Consider the following 17,750-nt stretch of genomic DNA (forward strand, 5'->3'; position numbering starts at 1 on the left):
AATCTCGGGGTATTCGATTGTGGTTTGTCGAGCGATATAAAATTCTTCCGATCAGCACACATGTGGGAACTGGCTCCTGAATCCACGATCCAGCTTACTTTGGAGTCTTCCCACGTACCGAAAACAAACTGCTCGTCAGAGTAAGCAGATCTCACCTTCGCTTGATGCCTAGCAACCGACCTCGAACTTGTGTTTGGTTGCCTTGGAGAATTTTCTTGATTGACCTTTCGCCATTTTTCACAGTAACGCTTTTTGTGGCCAGCATTACCGCAAAGATGACAAATGATGACTTGTTTCTGCTTCCCGTCCACTTTCAACACCGCCATGTCCGCCGGAACTGTAGCCTTCTGCTTCTGAACTTCATTGACAATTTTATCCTTCACGAGTGCCAAAGTAAGTTCATCATCCGTCCGGTTTTCAAGGGTCGTAGTGAGGGCATCAAATGTACTTGGTAAACTTCGAAAAACCAGTACCACTTGCAAGTCATCGTCCAGCTTCGTCCCTGCGTTGGCCAGTTTCTCGAACAAATTCTCGAACTCCACCAAATGGGCCTCAATATCGTCGCCGTCATGGTACCTCAGGTCACAGATCCGCTTCAATAACTGCACTTTGGAGGATAGCGACTTCTTCTCGTGCTGTTTCGCTACGTCAGACTTGTAGAAGAATGGAAAGTGATTTTATTTAACAGCTAGGTTTACAGACTGCTATGATGAGTCGTCGTCTTCTTTGCTTCCAATATTATCGACGGTGATCGACATACTTGGTGATACATTTTGAACGTCGCTCCCTCAATCAATCCCGAACGTCTATCCTCGCATCATTGTTGATAATGCTCGTTATTGATAGACGATCATTAATGTTTCAAAAGGAAAAAAATTATTAAATACCAGGACCACATGTTCAAAAAAGCTTTAGCACATGCTGGACAGTTCATTGCGGTTACCTAGTCATGATTTTGTCCTTCTAGGCAAAGCGAAAAATAAAAAATCAGCTGATAGCCTACATAGATCGCTCAGAACTGATACATATCAGTTATGATCCTAAAGGTTGAAAGTCGTCAAGGAAGGAAATCAGCATCGAGACGTTCGATAGCTTATAGTCGGTGCCCTCCTTTACCACATCATGTATCGCAAAAGTGTTTCAAATACAGAAGCGTCGTTGTCATGCATGATTGTTTGTATGATTTGGTTGAAGAAGGAAAATTTGACTGCTTTGATTTTTTGGCTCTGAATGTAGTTAAGCATGGCTCAGTGAAAATGATTGATTTTCGGAACATTGCTGGCATACGAGGAGAACACGCTACTCGGGAACGAGGAGTTGGATTCTTGTTAAGCCCGCAGGCCCATGCGGCCCTCATAAGATGGAAACCGATAAACGAACGAATAATCGTAGCCAGATTCAGAACACGGGTTAGAAACCTTACAATGGTCCAGTGTTATGCGCCAACTGACGTTGCCGATTTGCAGGAGAAAGAGCAGTTTTACAGTCAATATAACAGCGTGGTTGAGAGAATTCCGAAGGGTGACATTCAAATCCACTTAGGCGACTTCAACGCAAAGATTGGCTCCGATAATCAGGAGTTTGAGCGCATCATGGGGCGCCATGGCTTAGGACAGATGAGCGAAAACGGAGAGCTGTTTGTAGAATTTTGTGGCAACAACAACATGGTGATCGGTGGATCGCTCTTCCCCCATCGACCAGCACATAAGGTCACTTGGGTATCCCGAGATGGCCGAACAGAAAATCAAATTGACCACATCTGCATCAGCCGAAAATTGAGAAGGAGCCTTCTTGATGTCCGCAACAAACGAAGCGCAGACATTGCATCTGACCATCACCTCGTCCTTGGCGAGATACGACTGAGAGTTGCACGTGTCCAACGGCGCGAGGAGAAAGTCGGGTGTCGATACGACGTCCGCCGGTTGGAGAATCCAGAGGTGAAAAGGGCATACGTTGAACAGCTATAATCCCGAGCCTTGGAGCTGCCGACAGACGGAACAGTCGAAGAACAGTGGTGTGGAATCAAGAATGCCTTTATCACGACGAGCCATGGTAATCTCGGTAAAGTTTGTGGAAGACGAAGTGAATGGATGTCGGTTGAAACCTGGAGGATGATCGGTGATCGGAGAAAGGCGAAAGTCGGAATTGAGCAGGCATGTACCGGGCCATCCAAAGCAGCCGATATGCAGAGCTGGAAAAGGCAGTTAAACGAGCTTGTAGACGAGACAAGAGAGCCTGGACAAACTCCCTAGCCGAAGAGGGAGAAAGAGCCGCCGCCTTTGGAGATGTCCGATTACTTTATGACATTTCTCGCCTCAGTGGTGCAAGGACTAATGCAAGAATGCCGCTGAAAGACCGAGCAGGTCTGCTGCTGACAGATCGAACAGGTAAGCTCAAGCGTTGGACTGAGCATTTTGAACAACTTTTCCGAGTTACAAATAGCAATGGCCAACAGAAACCGCATCTCGAGGCGCCCACAGTAAGTCGCATTAATGGCGTCAACTCGGAAGCGAATGGCTGAAATAGAAGCGGCAATCAAGGACATGAAATCCAACAAAGCGCCTGGAATCGATTGGATTCCTGCTGAAATGCTCAAAGCCGACCCTGCCTTGTCAGCACAAATGTTGCACCGTCTTTTCGTTGACATTTGGGATACTGCAACATTCCCGGCCGACTGGATGCAGGGTATCCTCGTGAAGGTCCCGAAGAAAGGAGACCTAACAGAGTGCGGTAACTGGCGTGGTATAACTTTGATCTGTACAACCCTCAAAGTATTCAGCAAAGTGATCCTGAACAGGATCCAGGAGAAAATCGACGCTACACTCCGACGGCAACAAGCTGGATTCCGATCCGGACGATTATGTGTGGACCACATCACAACGCTACGAATAATACTGGAACAAATCAACGAATTCCAGGACTCTCTTCTGCTGGTGTTCGTTGATTTCGAAAAAGCATTTGACCGACTGAACCACGAAAACGTTTGGGCTGCTCTTAGACGACGAGTGGTCCCAGAGAAACTAGTCCATCTCATCGAAGCACAGTACGAGGCATTTTCGTGCAAGGTCTTACACGACGGTGTCTCGTCCGAACCAATCCCGGTAATTGCTGGAGTGAGACAAGGATGTATTTTGTCACCGCTGCTTTTTCTCATCGTAATGGATGAGATCTTGACTGGATCGATTGACTGTAGATCAAACCGAGGATTGCCGTGGAATCCTTCATCAATTGAGCAACTAAACGACCTTGACCTGGCAGACATGCAGAGCAAACTCGACGACCTCACCGATAGCTCCAAGGCAGCAGGTTTGAAAATCAATGTCGGAAAGACCAAGTCGATGGAAATCAACACAGAAAATCGTTCCAATTTCGTGGTAGCTGGACAACAGGTTGAGAAAGTGGAGTGCTTCCAGTATCTTGGTAGCCAGAGTACGCCTGATGGTGGTACCAAGAAAGACATTGAAACCTGGATCAGAAAAGTCCGATTTGCGTTCGCGAGTCTCCGAAATATCTGGCGCCTGGCGCTCACACCAGATCTCTCTACGAACTAAGATCCGAATCTTCAACTCAAACGTCAAATCCGTATTGCTGTACGGATGTGAAACTTGGTGCACCTATGCGGTGACGACGCGAAAACTGCAAGTTTTTGTGAATCGCTGCCTGCGGAACAACATCCGCGCTTGGTGGCCTGACAACTGGATCTCAAACGCTGAACTTCATCGCCGGTGCCATCAAAAGGCGCTAGAAATCGAGATTCGGGAGCGTAAGTGAGATGGATTGGGCACACGCTGCGAAGAGATGAAAACGAGATTTGCAGAGAGGCGCTTGACTGAAATCCAGAAGGGTATCCAAGAAGAGGCAGGCCCAAAAGCTCGTGGCGACGAAGTCTAGCCGCTGAATTCCGCAACAGTTGACGAGAACCTTGGCTGGCAGCAAGTGGAGACGCTGGCTCCGGATTGCCAGTAGTGGAGATCTTTTATCTCAGCCCTATGCGTCGGTCAATCGGCGCGCCGGACCCTTAGGTAGGTAGGTAGGTAAATCAATATCCTCTATTGAATTCAGGGGAACATTAACATTCAAATTACGTTCAATAAAATTCCTGTATCGCTCCCAGTTAGCTTTTTGAAAGTTAAATGTTGATTTTAAAGGGTTTTCAATGGGACTTTGGGATGAACAAAAAGTTAATGGATGGTGGTCTGAATCGAGGTTCGCATGAGTAACTAATTGACTACAATGCTCGCCTAAATCCATTAGAACCAAATCAATTGTGGAGGGATTTCTATTCGAAGAGAAACAAGTATGTCCATCGGGATATTAAACAGTATAATAACCTGCAGAGCAGTTATTAAATAAAATATTTCCATTAGAATTTGATGAAATATTCTTCAAGATCGGTGTTAATTTAAAAAAAAACATTGCTTTTCGAGTTATTGTCTGGCTTTAAAAAAGTTTCAGTGATGACAGCAATATGTATGTCTTTCTAGTATTTTTTTATTTTTTGCTGAGTTTAACTGTAGGCATGAGTATTTATTGCAAATTTTTCAAATGAATGTCCGCGTTTGAAATCGCATGTGAATTTAACAGTTGCAATAGAAAGGTGAGTTCATCTGATTTTCATACGGTGATTTCCAACATAATTGCCTCGGATGCAGATCGAAAAAAAATAACTACTTTAATAAAGTACAAACAATCAAAAAAATAGGTATGCACAGATTTGAAACAAATTATTCTCTTCACAATGAAAATATATTCAAAACATTTTAGCTCAATTTGAACCTGAAAAACAAGAAAAGACATGTTGGCATGCCAAGAAAAGGACCATGCCAAAATAGGGCTTACTTACCCTATGTTTTGAGTTTTCAAAAATAAAAAGAATTCATTTTGGTAAGCCAGCAAAGATCTTGTGTTCCGATTCATAATATTTAAAAATCTATTTAGACCCATGAGGAAATCGTAAAGTTATAATAATTTTATAAGCATAACTAAAAGAAGTTATGAAATGCTTATGCTTATGCTTATGATACATACACAGCCAGATCTTGTCAGCATCCCGGTGAGTAGTAAAAATACATTTACTACCCATCTTAACTTGGCCGGGCCCACTGTGCAGTATTGGACGCAGAGACAACTGGAACACAGGGAGGAAGAAACGTGGACAACAGTACCATACGTTTCCATGATTATAAGTGAGATTTTAACGTTGGGAGCATATATGCTAAATGTCTATGCTCCTTGATGGTGGTCCGTGTGATTTCGTCCTTCTGTGGATGGAAATGATATTTTTCTGTACAGAAATCCAAAACCCTATGGTATAATTAATGATCTTACGAATTTTCTTATTTCCATTATTTAATAATGTACGATTTCAGATATCAGATTGCATTTTTTTTAATGTTAATAAAAATTAAGAGTTTCGGATTTCGATGCACTATCATTTCTGGTCTTTGACCTTGGATACAGCGCCTTTGCTCGCTCTTGAAAAGAAACATTGAAAGAACAAAAAATATAATTAGTGTAAGCATCCCCCCCTCCCCTCTAAAAAAAAAAAAAAAAAAAAGGACACCATGTGTCTCAATAGTTCAGGATGAAAAAATTAACACAGCTCCTGTCCCACAATGAAGAAGGTTTAACTTAAAACTCCCTGATAGCTGGCTAAATATGAATATGATTCAAAACGTTGCTTCTTGATCTTATGATTTGAAGTAAAAAAAACATTTTTTTTAACAATTTTCGTATCTCGATCAAAAACCAACTACGCTATTACCAAATACCTGAATAAAACGCTCCTTCCGACCAAGCGCAACAGAGGTAAGCAATCCATCCAAGTACTCATTGAATAATTTCGCAGTAAACTCGAGCACGCACCCACACTTACAAGAATTTTCTACATGAACACCACACTTTCCTGTGCTTTCCTCCCGCTTGACAATGCAACCGTTCTGGCAAATTCATACCTTAAGCGTCACTAGACTATGCCAAAAAAAATTCCAAATTATGTTTTAATTTTTTTAAGTTTAACCAATATCTAAAAGATAGTTGTGCTGTGAGATTATGCACCCAGAGTTTTTATGATGACAACTGAAAACTTCCATCTGTTGTTAATAGAATTAAAGTAATAGTTTTCAGTACATTTCCGCTACAGTGAAAAATGTAAATATCAAAAATAATACTTAGCTGTGATTTGTATGCTGCAGATATACGTGCTAGTACTTCCTCCATTTGATGATGATGATTGTCATAGAGGGTCTAGTTAAGCTTCCTTCGTGTGTATTTTCACTTGCATAGATATCATCTCACACACACACAAACACACTCGATCTAACCACTGCCCGTTTTCTCTCAGCCCCCAGCACCAACAATTGAATTATTTGAACAGATAATTTAACACATTATTTCACGGGCTGGTTGCTCAATCCAAAGGTATTATAAAAGATTCACATTCGATCAACGTTAACATTCATAAGGCTAGCCGAAACACGTCAATTTTACCCCGTACCCCGGAGAAATCAAATCTTCAAAACTCTGACTGCCATATGTAAAATTTCAATTTTTATAATATTTTCGATCAATTAGACATTTTGCACTCTTAACTTCTCGTTTTTTCTCAATCTCATTTACACAGTTTTTGTATCCGTTTGATCGTATAGTTTTTCTCACAAAACACAACAAGCACCGAGGGGAAAAATGAACGAGTCACGATTAAAACCGACCGCACACGACCACTTCTCGGTCGCTTCTCCCATAACTAAAAGAAGTTATGAAAAGCTTCAACCATTGAATTTGCTTTCAACATAAGTTGCATCGTTTCGATTAAATTTTGATGCAAAAATTTAAATGTTTCCTCAATAATTTCATCCAAATCAACAAAATTGTTAGGATCAGAGAATGAAGGGGAAGAAAAGGTATTTGAATTTCGAAGATTTTCTCAGGCCTTCTCATGAACGTTGAGATTTGGTTATTTCCCATTAACCGAATTAGTTATACCAGAAGGCAGCACATTTTCAATCACCTCCGAGAACGTTAAACAACGAGTCTGTGGCGCAAAATCAGCACAGGTAACATTAAAATCACTTCGAGCATTACCAAGACGTGATTCCAATGTAGGCCGAGGCTGACCGCGATCAGGCAGATTGTTTGCCGGCCTCCCGTGTGAAGACGAAAAATGGGAAGAAGGAGAAGAAACTTTTCTGGAAACTTTGGGATTTTTCTTAGAAGCTATAATTTTTGCCCTGATGGGACAGTCTATAAAATTCAAGAAATGATAACTTGCGCAATTCGCACACTTGAAAAATTCTGTTTGTGGTTTATCACCACCAAAAAGGCATTTAGATTTCTCATGATCGAATGAGCCTCAAAGCATGCATCTGGCATTCATTCTACAATTTTTAGTGCCGTGACAAAAAGCTTGACAACGATGACATTGCGTAATATTTTGAAGAAAGTTGGTAGAAGATTTTTAAAAAGTTTCAAATTTAACTCGACAATGAACATAAGACGAGCCTTTTCAAGAATTTGCAAATTATTCACTCGATCCTTTTTAAAATGGATCAAATAAAGCTCAGGAGCAAAGCCAACATTACTGGTATTATACGTGTTGGTTCTTTTCCTCATTTGAATTACTTGAATCGGAGAAAAACCTAACAAAGAATTTAATTCAGTTGTGATCTCATCCGGTGTCTGATCGCCGGTGAGACCACGAAGTACAACTTTGAAAGGACGATCACTTTTAGTGTCGTACGTAAAAAATTGGTGTTTTTTATTATTCAAATAATTTAAAATTTTTTGAAAATCATAAAAAGATTTCGCCAAAATACGAGCAGTTCCCCTTCTTCCGATCTGAAAAGAAATCTTCACATCCTTGGCGGAAGTGACCATTTTTTTCCCGTCAGGAATCGTGACCGTAATTGGTGGAACCTTTTCATTTTGAGGAGTATAACAAGAAGAATATTTCTTATAACTCTTATCAGTGTTGAATATGAATATTTCCTTATCACCGATATGTTATGAAGAACATCGGATGAATTGGAAATTTCAACTTCCGTTTTCTTCCGGCTTTCACGCCGGCCGATGACTTCCCCATGCTGGAAAGAAAAGAGAAAAATATGAATAAAAGAAAATGAAAAAAAAATTTAGCACTGAAAGTGCTAATGTTCCTGCAGTACACAGCAACGATACGATGCTCCGGCGTACGTGTTGACGGCACAACGGTACAGATGGAAGTGTATCTTCTGGTGAATTGAATTATACCACATGGAGCGTCGAAGTTTCGGCAGAATAGAGCAGATAGTGCATTCTGTGTGCACTGTCCGAAAGTTATTGAAGATTTGGATCATAAATTATCCAGTTTCAGCACAAAAGTACATTTGTGGTATTTTTAAAAATCTTAATAAGAGTCAGCTTTGAATAAAAGAGTAAGTTTCTAGGATTTTGCATATCCTGATTTTAAAAACACTGGAGCAGTGAGAAGAAATAAAGCGCTAAAATTGTTTATTGTATATTTAAACTTTAGCTTAGAAGCTAGCAGTGATTTAACGGTAGGGGCTCTGGATATTACGTTGCATTGCGAGAACTTGTAGTATGAATGCTTTGTAGAGAATAAATCCAGAAAGATAAATGTATGTATGTATGTATGTATGTATGTATGTATCCACCTTGGGTTTGCAGCAGCGCCGCGGTTATGGCCAAAAAAATAACCCACGCGTCCATCTTGGCTCCCACGCACCACAGTCATAACCACTCAATGAGACTTCTAAGGGGATGGAATCGTAAGCAGAGGCACTTACGGTATCCAGGGTTATAAGGGGAAAAGTCTCGAGAAGTTATAACCATGTTGTTGACTAACCAAAATGGCATGCAAGTTATAATCCCGCCCCAAGGCTTCCGAAAAAAGAGTGCGTCCTTATTCTACAAAAAGTAATCAAATACTATATGTTACACAACCATGCCACATTCCCTTGACATAAATTGCGGAACGTCCGGTATTCGAAACGGGAAACAAGCACATACTGTAACCCGCTCCTTTTGCAAAACGAGGATACCCTGATGCCCCAACCAATGAAAATGATATAAAATAAATATGGTAATATATATACGATAAAAAGAATATGATATGATAAAAATGATATAATACGATGAAGAATAATGTAATAGGATTTCATATAAAATGTGTGTATAAAGCTATACAGTACAGTGAAATAATATAGTGTTATAATATAATATAATATAATATAATATCAGGCCCTCAGAGGGGTGCAAGTCCAAAATCATCAATTTGGAGTTAAGTATACCTAACAGTTTTTTTTATGTTGTAATGTACCTCATCTGCAAAACTCGATTTTTTTTAAATAATTTTTTCAAACACTTTTTCGATTGAATTCTGCTTGAATTCGAAAAATATATGAAAAATCGACCAACTTCACAACTTTGAAGTACGTTTTCTCGAAACAATCAGATAGGCACTTGCGCCCCTCTGATCCCAATCGCCTCATATGAATTAAAATATAATGTTATAATGAACAACATAATATGATCCAAATATATAAAAAATCGATTGCGATGAAATGCTATGGGTGATAAAAATATACCGTTTTCGTAAAAAACATTTTTTAATATTTGTATATTGATATTTTAGCTGTCTTGTCTGACGATCTGCCAATAATTTTTTTGTGAAACTGTAAAGTAAATAAAGATAACTACCAGCACTGTGATCTAAGACATATTTTTAACTATTAAACGATCAGCAGTGAAGGATAACAAAAAAATCAAAAGAAATGAAAACATCATGTGCAAATTAAAAATACATGTGGTTACTTGGGATAAATACCGCTTGAACGTACAAAATCCCAAACAAAAAAGAAATAATTAAAATTTATATGCAAATATATGAGGTTATGAATAAAAAACAAAATTAGTTTAAAAATATTAAATATTTGCAGCTAACCTGACACCTGAAATAATTGATACATATGATATAATGATGTAGTTTTTTTTTTTAGGTAAGTGTACATATTGTCAAGCAATTGAATTATTCAAGTTATATTTGTAATGCCGTGATGATCACGAACTGCAATTTACCAGGAAATTAATACTGAAATTTAGAATTCAGTGTTGAAGGTTATTTAGATAGGAGATAATTGGAAACTTAAGCTCGTATTTGGCCACTTGCATCTAAAAGCAGATTAAATAATAAACGGTTAGTATGTTTATTCCAGACTCACCATTCAAATCATTATATTAACTGGACCTGGTGTGTGAGTGGACCAATTTATTTGAAATTTAAAAACATAGAAAAATTGAAAATAGCTGTAAAATTATAATTTTTGATTGGCCGGAAAGCTATAACATTTAGTTGTTGATTGTTTGATTTAGGGTGATAAAATAATATACAATTGCATACAAAATATTCACAAAAAAAAGTTGAGATAAAAAAAATATTTGCGCTGAAAAAACTTTTCATGATGAATCACAAGCTGGTAGCTGAAATCAGGATTATTTCATTGTTAAACAGTTGAATAAATCCAGAAAGATAAATGTTTACAAAAAATAGTGTTGTTTTAAAACAACACTATGCATCATTCGATTCGCATAGAAATTAGGACCAAAATCATTTTTATTAATTCCATATTTCGATCTGGCTCGTTTTATTGATGAGTTTTTCCCACTCAATTGAACTTTGAACAATGAAAATTTCCATTATGTTACTCGATTTCTTTGGAGTTGCGATGCTGCATTCCATCGGTTGAATCTACCCAAATCTGTACATTTCAGTGTGCTTTAGCGTAAGTCATAAATTACCTTTATTCCATCGTAAAACGTTTTATATCTTCGTGTGTCAATTTTAGGAACCTCTTGCATCCTTCCGCAAAACGATGAACGGATGAACCGTAGCTGTTGTATTTCCGCCCAAAGTTAAAAAAGAAGCATTCGCTCATGAATTGTGCGAAAGTTCCCGTGAGAATAGACCGGATTTCAGTATCGGATTGCACTGGGAGGGTAAATAACCGGAGGCCATAAAGCTGTGCGCTAAAATCTATAACTCAAACGCGCGAGTTTTATTAGAATTTTTTGCCTGTCATTCAAAGTGTATCCCGATGCTCCCGGTACGTACGTGAACTGCTTACTTCCGCATGAACCGAACGTGGAAAGCTGTCATCGCATCGCATCGGTGCCGGTGTGAGGTCATATCGTGGATCCCAGCGAAGACCAAATCCAACGCCCGACCAACTCCGCGACACCGTTTATGGCACACATTCTGGTTTACCCCAGTCGGAAGCCGTAGAACGAAAATAAAAAAAACTTCCTGGCACTAGTCATGTGCAACCTGCAGTTTCCATACCTACTACCTATGTATGATTGTTGTACGAATGGCCCCAAGAGGCATAAGTGTACAAGATCCGGTAGCATCAATTCATATCAATCATGGATGAACCGTTCCGTGATGTTACGTGAAACGTCGGATTTTGGCACTTTTTTTTAACTTTGTTTATTTGAAACGGCTCATACCGAAGGTTTTAAAGAGCCAAACCCTTGTTTTTGTATTAACAATTCATACATTGTATAGTTGAAGAAAAAAGAATAAAGAAAAAGGGAAAACAATTTTATACACGAAGATCTATAGATTTAAAGAAAAGGTATAATTCGAACATGTAATCTAGGTCCACCGCAGCCAACACATCCCTCACTGGAACGTTAGGTGGTTTCCCTTTGGCACTTTTTTGTTTACCAAAATTTTTGACTACGTTTGCCACTACTCGTGGCCTTCGTGCACAATGGGAAATTTCTTTAAGGTACACCGGGGTAAGTGGGGACGCGGGGTAAGTGGGGACGGTGGCTATTAAAACAATACTATCCACTATTTTTTCAAAATTTTAATGCAGAATGATAAATTTACTTGTAATCTATCCAATAACTGTAAAAGAGATACGGTTCCAACGATTGCGGATGTTTACGGTGACTTTTTGTAAATTTTCTATTTTTAACTACGATGTGGAGTTGATGTGCATCTTTTTCAATCGCAAATTTCTCGTAAACTAAAAAAAATGTAAAATGTAGGGAAATTGAGGGTAAAACAGCCATAACTTCTGATTTCAATCCGTGCGGTGGCTAAAATAGGCTTCAATGGATTCCTTGGAAAAAATAACATAAGACACAACCCATTTGGTTCAAAATTTTCAAGTCCAAACATGCTTTTTTCTTAAATCATTGAAAAATGTAGGGGAATTGAGGGTAAAAACAGCCATAACTCCATTTTCCAAAGCGTGCGGTGGCTCAAACAGCCTTCATTGGATTCTTCGGAAAAAATCACACAAGATACGTTCCAATAGATTCAAAATTTTCAAGTCCGAACATGCGTTTTCTTACACGGAAAATAATAAAAAGGTAAAATTTACCGAGTAGCGCGGTCCTTTTTTCCACCCCTCTTTCGAGGTATATTTTACCATTTTTTCATTCACCTAGCAAAAAGGTGAATTGTACCTTTTTTCTTTTCACTTAGAAAAAAGGTAAATTTTACCTTTTTGGGATTCACTGAGCAAAAAGGTACATTCTACCGGTTTTCCATTCACTATCTAAAAGGGGTTTTTCTACTGTTCTGGTTATTCACTAAATTAAATGAAACAAAGACACAAATTCATTCAAGATTTTATTTTTGTTTTCCATTAATTGTCATTAATGTTTTGGGAATGTATGTTTTAATAATGTTCTTCTCCGTTTTTTCCTCCAATTTTCTGTTTTGTCGGAGGAAAACACTATTGCATCCTCTCGGTCATCAACGCTGCCTTTTCCGTGTCCACCATGGCCGTTGAATCCTCCTACAATTAGCTCATAATTTCGTCCCTTCTCGGTTCGACTCATCCGGCTAGCTGGGGGATAATATTTGGCTGTTACGAAATTATGAGGAGAACACTTCGTAGCTCAGTAGGCCAATCTGTAATAAAGTTTTATGATGAGAACCAGCACAACAAAATGAAATCTAAAGCTAAATTTACCTTTCTGTTCCTATTTTCACGTATTGCGCACGAAACAAAACTTATTCCTGAATGAAAAAAACAACTTAACCTCAATAAACGGGTTCGGAAAATAGTTACCTTTTTTTTCGAGGTGAATTGTACCGTTTTGTTCAGCGCAATCCAGGTCAACTTCACCTCGCTACGAGGTAAGCTTTACTTCGAAGAGGTAGAAAGTACCTTTTTTGGATTTACCTTTTTTTCTAGGTGAATTCTACCTTTTTGTCTGCTCGATTCAGGTAAACTTTACCTTGTTGTGAGGTGAGTTTCACCTCGGTGAGGTAAAGGTTACCTTTTTGGATTTCACAAGCATTCACCTTTTTATCTCGGTAAATTTTACCTTTTTATTATTTTCCGTGTAGCAATATGAAAAATGTCGGGGAATTGAGGGTAAAACAGCTATAACTTCATTTTCCGAAGCGTGCGGCAGCTCAAACAGCCTTAATTCAACTCCTTGGAAAAAACTCCACAAAATACAACCCATTTGGTTCAAAATTATCTGGTCCCAGCATGCTTTTTCTGAGCTATTTGAAAAATGTTGGGCAATTGAGGGTAAAACAGCCATAACTCCTGTTCCTAATCCGTGCGGTGGCTCAAATAGGCTTCGTTGGATTTCTCGGAAAAAAATACATGGGATACAACCCATATGGTTCAAAATTTTCAAGTCCGAACATGCTTTTTTCTGAAATAGTTGAAAAATATAGGGGAATTGAGGGTAAAAACAGCCATAACTCCATTTTCCGAAGCGTGCGTTGGCTCAAACAGCCTTTATTGGATTCCTCGGAAAATATTACACAAGATACGTCCCAAAAGATTCAAAATTTTCAAGTAAGAACATGCATTTTCTTAACAATTTGAAAAATGTAGGGGAATTGAAGGTAAAACAGCCATAACTCCATTTTCCGAAGCGTGCGGGGGCTCAAACAGCATTCATTCGATTTCTCGGAAAAATCCACACAAGATACAGCCCATTTGATTCAAAATTTTCAAGTCCGAACAAGCTTTTTCTGAAATAATTGAAAAATATAGGGGAATTGAGGGTAAAAATAGCCATAACTCCATTTTCTGAAGCGTGCGGTGACCAAAACAGCCTTCATTCAATTTATCAGAAAAAATTACACACGAAAGGTCTGTTTTCGTTCAAAATTCTCTGGGTCAAATCAGTGTTTTTCTGGAATGTTTACAAAATATAAGGGAATTAGGGGTTAAAAAGGCACTATATCTCCGTTCGTAAGCTTGTGCGGCGTTTGAAACTATGTCCAATCGATTTACCAGAAATTTTCACTAAAGGAAAGTATATTTTCATAGATTTGGGTCATGTAGGACGAGAGATATTGAATTTCTTCGCGGTTTGTACACTTTTTTCCCCATTGTGCATTGGTCATGCATCATTTTGATTGGGAGCTCGAGTCCTTGTGCCAGTAGTGCTTTTTCAAAGATACCGTCTTCGGCACAGTGCACATTTCAGTACATTAACGGCACCGAGATTTGCTAAATAGGCATTGGATTTTTGCAACCTCTTCTATGGGTGTAGTGATGAATTGACTAAGGTTTCTTCCTCAGGTGCCGCGCAAAAGTTTTGAAAGCCAAAAAGAACACGGAACCATCGGAGTACGGCGGTACCAACAATGATCTGCTTCGTAAGAAAAGATTCAAGACGGTAATGGCTGGATTTAGGTTTCACCAGAGCCATATGTTGATGTTGTGATCCCATCGGAGCCCGGGTCATGACCATCCATATTTTTCATCCCAAAAATGTATGGAAAAATGTCGATTTTTTCATGGTAAATTTTGCCAAAACCATAAATTTCACAGACAAAAAATATGAATTTGACAGTGCATTCATTGTTTCATGTATCATGACTCGCATAGTGTCAACTAAAAAATTCATGGTTGCGTGAAAATGAAATTCATGGTATTTTGCTCAATGTTTTTCAATTCGGGTGCCTATAGTCTTTGTTAGCTTTTTTCACTCATCCCATTCACAGTGCACAGTGGTTTAAAACTCGAAAAACGTGATCATGGGCTTTTTGAAGGCTTAAATGTCAAAATAACGTTATAGTATGTTCTACAATGTTTCATCATTTTGAAGTGCCATATTTTGTTGAATTTTTTTCCTGATCAATTCACCTATAAGTGAGATAATTTTTCTATTTTATGTATTTATCATTTTATCACTACGAAGTCTTCGAGAAAGTTGTAGATCATCTAATTTTAAGAAACTTTGTAGAAGACGTCAAAGCTCTATCTTTTCAAACAACATGTTTTAAAGACATTTTTTCAAAAACTAACCTCAAAAAACGAAAAATTCGTTTAACTAAGTAAAAATAAAACTTAAAGTTGCAATAATTTGGCTAGGTAACGTCGTACAATGTTGAAATCTTGTGCAAAACGTGTGATTTGAATTCCCCTACAAATGTGCAAAACATTTTATTCATGTTAATCCTCATCGAACAATAGTTAAGTTTAAAAAACTAACTTTTAAATAACTTTCAAAAGAAAACCTTTTTAACTCGAATTTGCAAAACTTTAAAATTAGTACAAAGTATTCCATAAAAATGTTCATGTCGTGCAGTTTAATCTCCTTCTTAGAATAAACTAATCAAAACTCAAATTTTGTATAAACATAAAACCACAATCTTTTATTGGCATTTTTAGTAAACCGATTTAACAATCATTAATTGATGTTAAACGTTTTACATAAGAATTGTATACAGTCCCCCCACAATCATTAGTCACTTAGACCAAGCCCACCGCAAGTTGCTATTTCGGTCGGTATTTTAGATGCTTTGAATGGTTGCGTTTTTATCTAATGACTAATTTTTGCACCCATTGTTGCCATTCAGGTTGGTATTTGTGTTTGTTTATTTTCTGATAGCGACGACCGGCTGCGTTGCTACCGGGTTGCTACATAAACGCATTCTGTAACAACATACTGCTCGAATGCTATTTCTCGAATCAAGTTAGGGTAGGTGTACCCTCCTCCGTCGTATCCCTCTGATTCGTCCCAATTCAAGAATGCATGTTTTAGAGCCGAAAAATCACTTTCCACTTTAATTGGCTACTTCACATGATAAACTTAAGCTTGTGAATTTATTTTCTATCACAAATTTGTCACTTTTAAAACTATTTCTTAATTTATTTGATATTGAAATCGCGAAGTGAATTGAATTATTTATGCACTCCGCCATATTGTAAAACGAACTTAGTGATCCCCCCAACGTGTTTCTTTATTTTATCGCTTCCTGTCAATGCATATAACGATCAAAATCATAAAATTCGACAGAAAAGTGTTGAAATAAAATTAGAAAAATGATTTCAAACTAAGCTGAACTATATAAATTTGTCAATATTCGATTGAAATCGAATCGTTAGGGCCCCATAATTCGTCGTAATTTTGCGACAGGAATAGGAAACCGTTTTGCAAGAATTGGAATTAGACCGGTTCATTTTTACTATTTTTTGCTGAACACAGTCGGACTCATAGAAAATGAACATAATGGATTTCCAAGTAATCACAACACAATACAGTAATTTTGTTTATTTTGAAGCTAGGAACTTGATGCGCTGGGAGATAAGTGCAAAAAGTCTATTTATATTGATAAATTACTTGAATGTATTCAGCATTGCTTATAATGCATGGTTTCAAATGAACAAATGAGACAATTCCGGTCTCCTTGTACGACGGAATTAGGAACCTGGTACGACAATGGAGGAACTTGAATGAGAAAAATAAATCATAAATTGACTCAAAAGTACGTAATGGATTGATCTATTTCCTACATAGTTTCATAAAACAGTATTCGAAATAAAGTTTAATGAATAAATATCAGTTTCAAATCAACATGCAAGGTAATTCTATTGAATTAATGAAAAAAGCTTCCTTAAGCCGTTGTCTTAGGTACACTTACCCTAGCGACTGTTGGTGCGACGATGGGTTGATAGATATTCGAGGATAGATATTCGAGGTTTAGCAACCGTTGGTGGGCATGGTCTTAACGTATCCTTTCACCACAAAATGCTTGTTAATTCGGGTGTTAGTTGACCAAATATCAAGCTTTGCTTAAATTTCAGTCATTAAATGCTTCTTCTTTGAGTTCAAATGTGTTTTTATCTTCAGTTTTGTTAAAAAAACATAATTTACCAAAACAATCAGCGTTTTTCAAAACCACAATTAAGGGTCAAAATTGGAGCCCGTAACAATTATTAGTCACATAGAAGTCCATGGCAACACCCGAATATCAACATGAAAATCATCGCGCTTCTGGAAAACATTCAGGGGCATTCTTTGATAATATTGCTGATCCACTCTTTTTTTCTATTTCTGCGATAGCTGATTTGGGCTCCCGTAGGGTACCACTGTAAAAAAAATTACAGTATTCAAGAAAAAAATGAGCATTGTGCTACATAAGGATTATTTATGTATGTATGTATGTAGGTAATCCACCATGGGTGCACGGATTCACCGCAGTTTCGCCAACGTATGCGCTTATTTGCATTCTTTAGATCAATTGTTCGGCCTATCTACAATGCAAACAGCCACATACCCGACACCATGGCTTCGTATGAACTGTTATGTAATGAGTGTTACGTGTATGTGTATGTGTTATTTGTAGAACGATACAATCAGTTTCGCAACCCTATAAAATTCATAACATTTCCAGTGTTATGAATCTTCGACAGGTATTCCGCATACGTGTAGATACCTGCCCAGCTGGCAACTGAGTGGCCGTTCAAAAATAATTT

This window comes from Uranotaenia lowii, chromosome 1 (genome assembly GCF_029784155.1).
Source record: "Uranotaenia lowii strain MFRU-FL chromosome 1, ASM2978415v1, whole genome shotgun sequence".
Lineage (NCBI taxonomy): Eukaryota > Metazoa > Arthropoda > Insecta > Diptera > Culicidae > Uranotaenia > Uranotaenia lowii.